This window comes from Balaenoptera ricei, chromosome 2 (assembly GCF_028023285.1).
Source record: "Balaenoptera ricei isolate mBalRic1 chromosome 2, mBalRic1.hap2, whole genome shotgun sequence".
NCBI lineage: Eukaryota > Metazoa > Chordata > Mammalia > Artiodactyla > Balaenopteridae > Balaenoptera > Balaenoptera ricei.
The window spans coordinates 23,720,624-23,733,579 of NC_082640.1; the positions used below are offsets into that span (position 1 = coordinate 23,720,624).

The window sequence follows — 12,956 nt, forward strand, 5'->3', positions numbered from 1 at the left end:
ATCAAAAAGACGTGAAGAGATGAGAGAGGGTTCAGCGTGAAGACTCTAGAAATGGACTCAAAAACCTTTGGTGACTTTCTTGAACAGCCCCAAATCATAATCACTTTCTGAGAAGTGACTTGGTCCCATTTCCGAATCCATAAAGTGATGACAAATGACCCCTGGCACCACCTTCCTCTCTAGGATGTTGAAAGAATTAATGAGATAGTGTCTATAAAATGCTCTGAGCTCATTGGAAGGTGTCAAGGAAGCAAAATAAGAAATACTGTTATCATTGAAGCTCTTCTAATCCAGCGAGCTTCAGTGGAGCTTAGAAATACCTCCATTCTCTCTTCAAATCTTTCTCTCCCTAACTTTTAAAGGTTGGCATGACTGATTCATCGAACATGACTGAAAGCAACCAACAAAATGGAAAAGAAAAGCTTCATGCAAATCCCTCTGTGTTTCTGCGCAGGGGTTTAAGCAGAGCAAAGAACACAACCTACTTCCTGTCCTCCCGATAGCTCAGGGCTCTATCTGGTTATGTGGCTGTAACTTATCCTCACTCATACAAAAATTATTCATTTTCCACTCTGAGTCAGAACCTTTTGGTCTCCAAGCCTACTGACAAAAATGCATCCACTCAAGTCATTTTATGTTTGGGATGTTTTTCCCTTAAGCATACATTTTTATCTCCTTTGCTCCGTGTCCCTTCAGAAATTACACACTTCATTTGCATCTCATTGATTTGTATATACTTGTATATTGCTCCATTAGAAACGTGAATTTTTTTTCCCCTTGTGCAGACAAGGTATACTGGATCCTCAATTAATTAAAAGCTCCTTGGTACTTTCCCTTGATCCTGAGTTTTGGTTTGTCATCTGCATTTGTCTATTTTATTGTACTCTTAGAACAGCTTCTGGGTCTAGGGAGATGGAGGAGGGTGCTGAGACTTGCTGGGAGTGCTTTTTGGAGACGCTCCTGGTATCAATCCTAGGGTTATAGTGGGCACCTGGGAGAAGTGGGTTTGCCCTTTACATTACCTCTGTCCATGTTGCAAATTCACACATTGTACATGGGAGGTGAAGACTGCTCCAAGATGGTTTCACAACTTAAATATGTGGAACATACCCACATCCTATCGCAAACACTGACCAAATGAACTCTTCAACTGAGTCAACCATTCAACAACAACAACAACAGCAAAAAGACTAACAAGAAGCCAAACAGAAGGAAATATGCTTAAATATTTTAATAAAGCACTTCAAAGGAAAGAGCACAACATCCTTCAAGGCAAAGACATTGCCATTCTCACCTTCAGTGGAGCAGGGACTTCTAGTCTCTCTAGCAATGGTCGTGACCTCCATTAAGCCATGCAGGTACTCTGCACCCTTCAGACCAGACCTAGAATCATACCAGCTCCATATAGTAAATAAGACGGCAATGGTAACTGATCTCATCCCACGGTAGACCTTCAACAAAAAGACAAAAGTAGTCATTGCAATTTGGCTGAGCCAAATGGCACTTACAATCCAGGGAGTTTCCTTTTTTCTTTTTTAATCCCCCTCTCTCCAGCACAAACTGTCTCAGGCTCAGACTGGTCCATTCTCAGTTTGCCCATCATTTCTCAGCCCCAGAGAACATGCCTTTGAACCTTTTCCTCCTGCAAGAACTAGGTCAGGTACTCTGGAAAGCCTTGTCTGTCCAATCACCCCACAGGGATTGCTTCCTTTTTCTGGAGCATCTCTACAAGGCATCCCTTATTGGGCACCGAGCATAGACGGTTCTCCTACTATGTTTGCCATTTCTTCAGTCAATCACTCTATATTGAAATGCTTAGCAGGCGCCAGGCATGGTGAGGTGCCTGGAATACAAAGCTACGTAAACACAGACCCTGTCTTTGAGTGGTCCCCAGTCTGTTGGGGTAAACAGCTTGGCTCCTCAGAGTCTGAAAACTCCTGGGGGCAGAGGTCTCTGTGATTCTTTTTGTTTCCCTCCCAGCAGCTCGCATGCTCCCTGACTCAGGTAAGAAGCACTCAGTGAATAAGGGTTGATTCAAATATGCAACCAAAAAATCCAAAAGAGAATTTTCCCAAAACTGATGCATGAAAATGCTTCATTTTCAACTCAAAGTTTCTAACAAATGCCAAGATTTAACCCTCAGAACAAGAGCAATACAGCTCAATTCCTTTAGGCGTTTTCTAATTACCATTTACCTGCTCTCTAATTTAGGAATTCTGGAGGGGATTGGAAGGGGCAGTGGGGTGGGGGAATGACAGTACATTTGCATAACAAAATAGGTTTATAGTAAGAGATTCCAGTCCCTCAAAATTAAAAAGAAACCCAAACAAATTTGCAAGGATGAGGGGACAGTTTTTCATCTTCCTCTTACCTCTAGCAAACAGCTCAGTCATTCTGAATGTCTTTAGAGGGTCCCTTTCTTCCACTGGAGGGTACATTAGCTAAGCACATCATTTATCGCTAACCAAAGACCCAAAAATCACAGAAGAGGGAAGTTGATCACTGCTCCCAAGACTGTGGAACAAAAGCCATACATTTTCCTGAGGAGACAGCCTGGCTCTGCATCTCTGTCATTCCTTCAGGGACACTGGAATTCACCTCCAGGACAGTCCCAGACAAAGCAGTGCCTGCCACAGCCAAGTGACCCACCCTGGATGCCTTTGTGTGCAAGCCCCGCCCTCTTCGCCCATTCCTGCCCCTCCCAAGCCCTTCCTGTACCTGCCACACCTCACACCCAGAGCAGCAAAGCACGGGGACCCAAGGCCATATATTTTGACCAGTGTTCCTTCCCTCCAAAGCAGATTTCCATCCGAGAGTCTCATCAAGATAAAAGGAATCAGAAAATAAGAGGGGTTGGAGAAAAGGGAAGAGAGGGGATGGGTAGGATCATTTTAATTATGAATTGATAGCATAAAAGTCCTGTGGAAACTCAATATTTGTTCATCAGATTTGGTTCAGAATAAAATTTAAAAAAAAAATTTTTTTTAACGCATGGTCTGTATTTTCCTAGAGTTTATTGACAAGAGTGAGTTGGTCTCAGCTGCATTCAGCTTCCTGATATGACACCCGAGACTTATTCTGTGACAACACATCCTGCTGGTCATGGGTTTCACTATCTATTTCCAGGTAAAAGGAAAGAAGAAGAAGGAGAGGGAGGAGGGGGGGAGGGGGAGGAGGAGGAGGAGAAGAAGAAGAAAATGGCATCCATAATGTAATTATTTTCAAGTGGGATTTTTACAAGCAGTTTAATGTAAAAGCTCATACAAATTAGGAAGGCTTGTTTCGAGTCAGAAGGACCTGTATTTCAATCCAGCTCTGCAACTTACTAGCTGGGTGACCAAGCAAACTACTTCGGTCTTCTAAACCTTAAAATGTGAGGATTAAATACATGTGATCAATATGATTAAATAGTGTGTATCCAATAGTGGAATGCAGATAAAGGACAGAGCAGAATGCCTGGCATTTGATTACTCCTCAATATGTGGAAAATAGAAGGAGAGAAGGAGATGAAAAGACATATGAATCTGTCTCTCTGTCTGCCCCCACTCCACCCCCGTGTCTCTCTGTTTACACCTCTCTCTTTACACACACACACACACACACAGAGCCCTAGATCTGAACCTAGACAGACGTCCCACATAATGACAGTTGAATAGATCTGGGCATTCCTGAACCCTAGTCCTCGGTTGATCCTGGAGGAAGAGGGTTATATCAGGAGAAAGTTGAGAAAGAGAATTCAGCCCGGAGTGGACTCCCAGAGAATCAGAAATAATTGGACCTTCAGTCCACCCAGAATAATATAGGATGACTTCACAAACCAAGTCATTCCCTTTAACTATCCTCTAGCCAAGGCAGAACCCAGGACTGGAGGTCAAAGTGCTTTTAAAGCGTTTTGCAGAAGAGAGCAGAGACCCCTCCTCAAATTTCTAATCAGTGCAAAAGAGGGAATTTGGTTATTTTTCTCAGATCTCTTCTTCACTCCATTTCCCTGTACCAGAAGTCTGCCTCGGCCACCATGGACTGCTTCAGTAAACCCTTACTGACCACTTATTACGTGTCTTGTGCTGCCATGATGGTACTGAAGATGCAGGGATTGATTGGACCATTGGATTGAGAAGCCTGAGAAGCAAAGAAATACTTATCATTGGATCATTGGTCAAAACAAAAATTCTGGCTTGTGTTTATGTACAGTGCCATGAGAACACAAAGGAGGGATGGACGGGAGCACCAAACTCAAGGCAAGAGAGTCAGGAAAGACTTCCCAGAGACGATGACTCCAGAGATGAATTTTAAAGAAAGAGTAGGAGTACTTTATGCCAAGGCTGGGGCTGCAGGTGGGAGTCATACTGAAAGCACAGAGTCAAGAGAAAGATCGGAATGAGAGCTCTAGATGATTCCCGGGGTGGGGGGAGGAGAATTTGAATCTCAAAGATGAGACCAAAGAGGTAAGCAAGACCAGGCTGGCTTATGAAGTACCAGTTAAGGAGTTTGGATTATTTCCTGAAAACTATAAGCCTTTAAGCAATGGAATGATAGAATCAAATTTCAGTTTCAGGAACTACACTCTGATGACAGTGTGAAGAGATTGAAGGTGGGAAGTGGGAGGTGAGGGGTGAGATAAAGTTGAGATGCTGGCATGAAAATGCCTCATTTTCACTCAAAAACAGTCACATGTACCATGACTTCATCCCCTGAATGAGAATAATACAGGTCAATGCCTTTAGGTGTTTTCCAACTATTCTTTACCTGTTTCCTAATTTAGGGATTTTTAAGTGGATAGGGATTAGCAAAATTGCTAACTGAATTCATGTTTGAAATAATGGAGACATTAAGAAAGACTCCCAGGTTCCTGCTTGGAAAATGAGTGGAACATGATGCCATTCACCAAGTAAGGATGAGAAGGAAAGAAGATCGGGAAGGAATGGAAGGGAGATGACTTCAGCTTGACCTTCTGAATCTGGGGTCCTGGGGTATCCGGAAGGACAGATACCCAGTGGGCAGTTATATATATTCATCTGGAACTCAGGAGAGGAATCTGAGCTAGAAACAGAGTCGGGACACATCCGTTCCGGAGGAAAGCTCACCTGGGAAGTGCGTGCAGTGAGAAGACCAAGGTCAGAACCGGGCCAACACCAACACGTAAGCACGGTCTGTGCTTCCACAGTAGGAGCAGCCAGAGATGAGAAAGGTAAATAGTGTCAAATGCAAGAGGAGAGTCAAGCAAGTAATGGAAAAAGCCCAGGGGATTTAGTAAGTTAGATGACCTCAAGGAAGTTCGTTCAGGGGCACGGTGTGGTTGGATGGCATTCTCCTTCTATTTCACTGTGACATTTGACTCACTGCTACTTCAACTTACAACTTTTCTGATGGTGTAAAAAGCAGATCAGGAGCTGCTTGGGCCCTACTGCAGAGTGTCGACTCAGCAGAGGTAAAAAGTCAACCACCAGCTGCTCAGAAGGTCAGCGGTGGTAACCAGGAGACACATGAGCAGGTGTGGGCTAAAGAGCCTTCAGAAAAACTTTCTGATCGTGGCCATCGCTTCTATTACCCTAGTATAGTTTAGCAAGGAAATAAAAATGTTCATTTTAGGTAGAATTCCTTAGAATTGCAAAGTTCCATCTAATAGTTGGGTTTTAATCGTCTTTCTGTTTACCGGGCTCTGCACATCTAAAATCAAGTGAGGGTGTGTATGCTTATTCTTTGCCCAGGTGGGGTCTTTCAGAAGAATTCGGTGCTTCAGACCTGAAACCGCAGGGCATCGCTGTGCTGAACACCCCCCGGGTACGGCGCAGGCACCATGCCTGGGGCCACCCCAGGGGTCCCCACGACTCCGAGCCCTAGCGGCAAGAGGATGGCCACGGCGAGGTCGATGGCTTCACGGGGGGGTCCCGGGCAGCCCCATAGGTGCGGGCACGCAAGGTTGACGCAGCGCCACGAGGCAGTGCTCGCCACGGCCGAGGCCATCCGGGTGCAGGTGGACGGGGTGCCCCGCCAGCGCGCAGCCTGACACGCTCGCAGCTTCCTGTGCCGCCCGGCCACCCTGCAGAGCGAAGCTGCCGGTGCCCAAGCAGCTGCGGGCGGGTCCAGGCGAGCAGCCAGCACGCACGGCCACGACGCCCAGCTTTACAAGGTGTCGCTCAAGGAGGCCTCCGTGCCACTGGGCAAGGTGGTGGTCCCGGGTGACCGTGACCTAGACCATCTGCCGGGCCCACATCAAGAGGCTCCAGCAGGAGCCCAGAGGGCGGGAGTCACATCCCTGATGTGCCTGAACTGGCCCCCAGGTGGTGCTTCCTGGAGGCCGCCACTGTCAGCTGCTTCTACACGATCGACCCAGGCCAGGAACCCCTCAGCTATGTGACTGAGATCGCACGCGGTGAAATTTATATCCTGGACCCAGAGCTGCTGGGGCCATCGCCCGGCCTGATCTCCCACGTCCCCTCTCCCCACCTCACCTTGCTCCCATGCCTCGGTCACTGCCGGGGACGCCACACCTCTGCAGGGGAGCTGCATGAGGCTGCCGAGAGGAAGGACTTCTGTAAGATCCAGACGCTGCACCAAGCTGTGGGGACCACCAGTTCCTGCACCCCGTGGTCAGTACCGGCAGCAGGGAAGGGGTCTGCTACGTTCTGGACCACCGCCGCCCCCCGCAGCCCGCCTTGATGCTGTGCAGGAGGACGGGGAGACCCGTCTGCACCCGGTGGCGGCCCTGGACTATCGCGCCACCTGCCACTGCATCCGGGAGACGGGAACCTTCGTTATGAAGACAGAGCAGGAGGGCCACACGCCCCCGGCAGGCTGAGAAGTCTCAGGACGCCAAGCCGGCCGCCTACCTAGAAATGGGCAGTGTGACCTGATGATCCAGTCAGAGGACCAGGAGATGGCTGTGTAGCTGTGAGGCCAACACTCGGCAGTAAGGGGGACCAGCCAGATGACGACCACCCCCTCCCGGCCCGCCTTACTGCCATGTGCCAGCTGGAGGGCTACAAGGGGACCCATTCCCCAGGAAAGGAGCCGCCCAGACCTAGGGCTGGACTCAGGACCTGGAGCGTCTCACCTGTCCCCCTGAGGCCCCAGCGTGACCCACAGGCTCACAGGGGAACAGGAAACTGAAGGGGGCTACGGACTTCTGAATACGGATATTGTGTAAGAAGGAACAAATTTGTATATGGGATTTCTTGAGATTTCGTGATGAATAAAAATTAACTGGATGGATTACTCATTGCCAACATAATGACAAATTAGATATGGGAACTAAGGTATATGTCAACTTCATTTTTTTTAAATTGACAAAGTAATTAGTTATGTATCAAATATAAAGGTCACAGAGTAAATGTACTCATTTCTAGTCAGTATCGGGGATGTAGAGAATTAATTAGAAAAAGATGTCAACCAACTCCCACATGTTAAAAGACACAGAGCTGGGCTTCCCTGGTGGCGCAGTGGTTGAGAGTCTGCCTGCCAATGCAGGGGACGCGGGTTCGAGCCCTGATCTGGGAAGATCCCACATGCCGCGGAGCATCTAGGCCCGTGAGCCACAACTACTGAGCCTGCGCGTCTGGAGCCTGTGCTCCGCAACAAGAGAGGCCGCGACAGTGAGAGGCCCACGCACCGCGATGAAGAGTGGCCCCCGCTTGCCACAGCTGGAGAGGGCCCTCGTGCAGAGGCGAAGACCCAGCACAGCCATAAATAAATAAATAAAAACAAAATACTTTAAATAAATAAATAAAATAAAATAAAGTCAGCGCTTTAAAAAAAAAAAAAAAAGACACAGAGCTCATCTGTCACCTTTCCCAACATCCCCCATTCCAGTCATAATTATTACAACAGTGATGAGCTTGTAGTTCTTCCATTTCACTTTTGGACATTGTGATCTTGTTATTTCTTTTCCTCTGAGTTGTTTCAGCAAATGTTGGCAAGAGAGATTCTGTACCTAATGAAGACACAATCATCTTATTTCAATTTCATTGACAAAATGTGTTGGACAAGATTAGCTATCTCGCATTGATTCAAAGTATTTGAAGGTGCGTCTGGTGTGACCCATGGTTACATAGCTTTGCTACCTCATATATGAACACGTCCTAAAAGACAATCCTAATCCCAGGAAAGAAACATTTCCAGCGCCATCTAGAACAGCACTGTCCAAAAGAAATACAATGTGAAACTTATATGCAATTTAAAATTTTCTCATTTAGGAATAATAATACCTCTCTTAGCTACCTCTGAAGTGGTCATCAATTAAACAGTGGTAATGAAATTGTCATTATATAAAGACTACCTATTACTATTACCAATTCAACTTAAGTCTCAACTGACATTTATTATCTGTTGTGTTGTACGCATTCTTAGGGACTTCTGTGTCCATCGTTCTTCCCTTTATCCCAAACTATCCCCCAGTCCAGCATAATATCTCCTCTCCCATAAACTCATCTACGTCAGCCTTGTGTTTTCCTCACCATCCCAAGAACTGCTTACCTTCACCAATGGTTTCCAAATGCTGGTACATTGGTGAGTACCAGGCTGTGAAAAAGTTTTCACAGGTCCCAGTCAAAATAATAATAGTAATAATAATAGTCACAGCCATGTAGATTTTCTTCATAAAGTCAAATCGGTTAAATCTAAATAATTTCTGTTATTCTGAGATTGTCCTTCCATTTTTTTTTTTTTTTTTTCTAAAGTGTCTCCTTTTTTTTAAATGAAAGGATGATGGTAGTGGTGGTGGTGGTGGTGATTATGATGATGACAGACTTTTGTTGTTGTTGTTTTTGTTAATGCCCTTTTGGGGCAGAAATGTTAAATGGCAATATTTATCCCCATCATTTTAAAAAATATCCTATTAGATCCATGAAGTCCACATTCCATACCTCCACCTTCTCAGGTGACAGTGAGTTGAGGAGAGGGTCCTATCTTACTATTGTTTAGCCAAATTCCCTGCTGAAGACCCTTCACTGGCTACTCATTGTTGTTGGGTTAATATCAAAATCCTGAAAATACTCATGCAAGCAGCTTCTTATCTGGTTTCTGTCTCCATTGTCTGCTTCAGCCTTGCTGGTCCCCTGCGCTGCCCCACGTCCCCACTCAAGGTCTAGGTACAAAGACCTTTCTTTTTTTCCATCAAAACTCAGAACTCCTTTCTCTTCAGAGCCTTCACATATGTGCTCTCTGCCTGGAATACCCTCTCCTTGCCCACTCCCTTCATTCCTCCCCCTCCCCCCGGGCCAGTGCTCACCATCTTTCAGGGCCAGCTGAAATGGCACACCTCCCAAGAACTCTCTGGGGTCCTCCCAAGAGATCTTTTTCCTACTTCACAGAGCGGAGATGTTGCCACCCACAGGAGAAAGTAAATGGATTTCCCAAAGGTAGAGCCAGAACTGGGTCCAAAACCTAGGTTTCCTGGTGACAGAATAGAGAGGTCTTGACAGAACCTCTATGCCCCAATGACGTCTTGATATTGGTGGAGTGAGGTGAGGTAGGGTGTGATGTGGGAAAATAAGGGGGGAGGGATTGAAATGGAAGGGCCCAAGACAGAACTAGCTGCTCCTGCCTCAACTCAAAACCCAACCCCATCAGGAGACAAGGTCATTAACAATTCTGTGTTACCCTTGGTGGGTTAAATGTAAATCTGGATAAATCCTTTGTACCCTTAAAAACAAACGAAAGAGAAGCCTTTCTGAAAGTGACATATGTCTCTTCTTTATACATATTACAATGCCTGTAAAATGTCCATTTTTCTCATTCCCTTCCACCTCTGCTTTCTGTAGAAGAATCCCCCTTGCACAGCAACAAGGCCGACAGGCTCTGGGACTGTTAGCCGCGGGTCCCCTCCGCGCCAGCTGACCTGGGCCGGCTCACCTTTGTGTGACACCAGCAACGCCATCTCTGCGAGCTCCTCAGCCACTCTGTCAGCAGGTCCTTTGTTCAAACCCACTGCCTCTAAGGAATGGAGGCATCCAGGGAACTGGGACACCCGGGGGCCCCAGGGGCACCCTCTGGGGAAGCTGCCTAAAGATCACCTTCCACCCTCCTGGCTGTTTACAGCACTTACCTAAAGGATGCTTAAGAGCCATTTTTCACAATGGATGTTTTGTGAGGACTGCCCCCACAAACAGTGTAAACTAAAGATCCCCAAACATGTTGCTTGGAGTCTGGAGCAACGTGGGTATTTGGTTCAGTAGTTCTGAGTCCTTTGCCACCAAAAAAGCAAAAAAAAAAAAAAAAAAAAAGGACCTTGTAGGCCTTTCAGACACTTCCCTATAAGAAATTATATAACAAAGCCCAGCCTATAGAAGAAAATGCCAAACAAAACTCCTGTTCCAGCTGCTGTTCAAATCTCTGATGGGGCTCATTCTGGAATGACCCTCAGGAGGGAAGTTGCTCAAGCAAGTGACATGACTCATTGGTTTATGAAAGCTGGGACAAACAAAAGGAAGCAAGTTCCTGGAGAAACAATAGGAAATATGAATGGTTTGTCTTCTGGAGAGCATGAGAACGGGGCCTCTTCTTGGCAGTCGGGGGAATCCTGCTGGAAGGCAGGACATTGTCTTCCCCGACTGGGTCCTCTGCAAGCACTCGGCATGACCTCACACACCCTCCATGTCCTGTTCTGCCCGGGGAGCCCCCTGCATTTCTTGACCTTTCCTCCAGTGAACCAGCGTGATGGGAACCACGAGAATGAGAAGGGGGAGAGCCAAAGAGATACCACGCTGACTGGATTCCTTGTCATTTACCCAGGGTTAAAGCAGAGAGAAATCTAACGCCGAAATAGCATCAGTGGGGCCACCCATTCCTTTACCTGTGCCATGACCATAAATGGCAACAAAATGGAGCAAGGATGAGAAGTTCATGGTTATCTTAGTGAACAGGAAAAAAATGGGGGTGGAGGCTGTGAAAATAGGCCACTGGTTGAGTAATTACTCTACAGTATTTTTCTACTGGTAAAAATTGGGAATGTCAGCAGAGAATAAAGTACTTAGGACTTAGAGCTGGCCCTCCTTTGCCCACCTAGAAGAAGAGCCACATAAGGGTGATAAACTCTTTGAACTGTGTCTAAGTACCAGTACTGTTTACTTTGAGGAAGGAAACTGTCAGTTCTGTTTCTTCACAAAGAGCCAACCACAATGTGCCTGATGGATTTGGGACTAGTGAAAGAGGGGACCGTCAAGTGTAGGAAACAAGGTTTATCTCGGGATTAGATTTAGGAAGACAAAAGTCATCAGGAGACGGCTGGGCAGGCATTGTTTGCTGTGAAACTCCAAGCATGGAGCTGTTTTTCTTGAGGGTTCCCCTTACATCCTGGGTGGGGATAGGAGACAAGACCCTAAAGTACTCTTTCTATTATTCACCAATTTTAAGAAAAGTAGATTCCCCCCCCCCCCACTCCAGTAGTTTAGATGGCGATTTCTTCCTCCTTCCCACAATACTATTCTCTCTTAACTGAGAGTAACACCAAAACTTCATGATCAGAGGGTTATTAATAATCAGTATGGGGAGAGTTCCATTCCATCAAGGAATTCCACCTGAAATGTCTTGAATGTTGAGAACTACTGGGGCAGGAAGCAGATTTTGAAAGTCTACCCTTTCTGTTTCTGAAAGCAAATGTAAAGTAAAGCATATATGCCCAGGGATAAAACAAAGAAAACTCTCATGGGCAAAGTCGAAACGTGTGTGGACTCGAGATCTGGGAAAGTTCTTTCCAGAGCATTCCATGACACAAGCATATGCAATTTGAAAAATGAAGAGTTTCACTTAAGGTTAAACATACTTTGAGTCACTGGCAAGTGCTGCTACCAAAGGAAAAAAAAAAAAAATCAGAATTCAAGGAAGAGGCCAAAATGTCCTTTATTTGCAAAACACTTTTTCTACTAGTCTATGAAGTAAATCTTATGCTCTCGAAAGAATTCAGAGGCTTCAAAGTTGCTGACAAATTGACCAAGTATGTCTGCTGTAATGGCTTTTACTCTACTCTCAGAAAATGTTCAGACTTTGATATTGCCATTTTTCTAAATACTACAGACTGGCCTGCTCCCACTTCATCTTGCCAGTAAGCAAGACAGACTACTCCTTTTTTTTTTTTTAACAGATTTAAATATTCTTTTGGGAAACTCTGTTATGTCTTAGATCCATTTTGCTCAGCATTTCTTTTAACTTCTGCCCTCTTTTCCATTAAGATGAAAATCTCGTACCTTTCCTCCTAAAATAGCCAATATTCCCCTCTGTTGAGATTATGTCTTCAAGGTGGGAACCAGTTGTTCAACCCTCACAGCCAGTTTTGTAAAGGTTTATTTTGTGTTCTTTGTACTATGAAAACAATATTTTCCCCACTCTTTTCAAATAAGAGATCGTGGGCGAAGAGAAAATGATTTTCCAAACCATCTCCAAATAGAATATTCCCATATGACAACCATTACCTATCCCACGACCCAATCTGAGTTGGCAAATCTTCCTTGGATTGTTGCTTTTCCAAAAGCACCCACACTTGGTAAGGATAATCTTTAAGGTTCTAACCATACTTCTTAAATATTCGAATTCATGGTGGGTCTCAAGGAAGCACAAATGATTGATTTTGGTGACAAACTGAGGGAGACTGAACAAAAGAACTGTAGTTTTTTTCTGTTGGGGTGTTTTATTTATGTATTTTAATTATACCGCGGAGATTCCCTAACTGGGCTCTTTGAATCCCAAAAATCTTAATGGAAATTTGATGAGTTCAAAGAGCTTCTTAGAAACAGTGGGTTTGCTTTTGAAGAAGACACACGATGTAATGCAAGCCATCCACCACGTTATTAAATAAATCAGTTTATTTCTTCTTGTCGTTTGCTGTTTGCTCTCATTATGTCCCCTTCAATTTTATTTGCTTTGAATAATAAAAAAGAGGAAATGAATCATAACTTCCTGCAAACGAATTTTAAAAGCTTACACGAGGTTTCGGCCACTTAGAGATCCTTGAACGAAGAATGGTC

The 12,956-nt window shown here is 45.3% G+C and overlaps 1 long non-coding RNA gene and 1 pseudogene across 1 annotated transcript in view; one reads left to right on the forward strand and one right to left on the reverse strand.

The window, feature by feature from the left end:
- LOC132358650 (uncharacterized) overlaps positions 1 to 12,956 on the reverse strand; it is a 77,640-nt gene that overhangs the window by 11,274 nt on the left and 53,410 nt on the right. The window lies entirely within an intron of this gene.
- On the forward strand, positions 5,798 to 6,889 carry LOC132360795 (diacylglycerol kinase zeta-like; annotated as a pseudogene).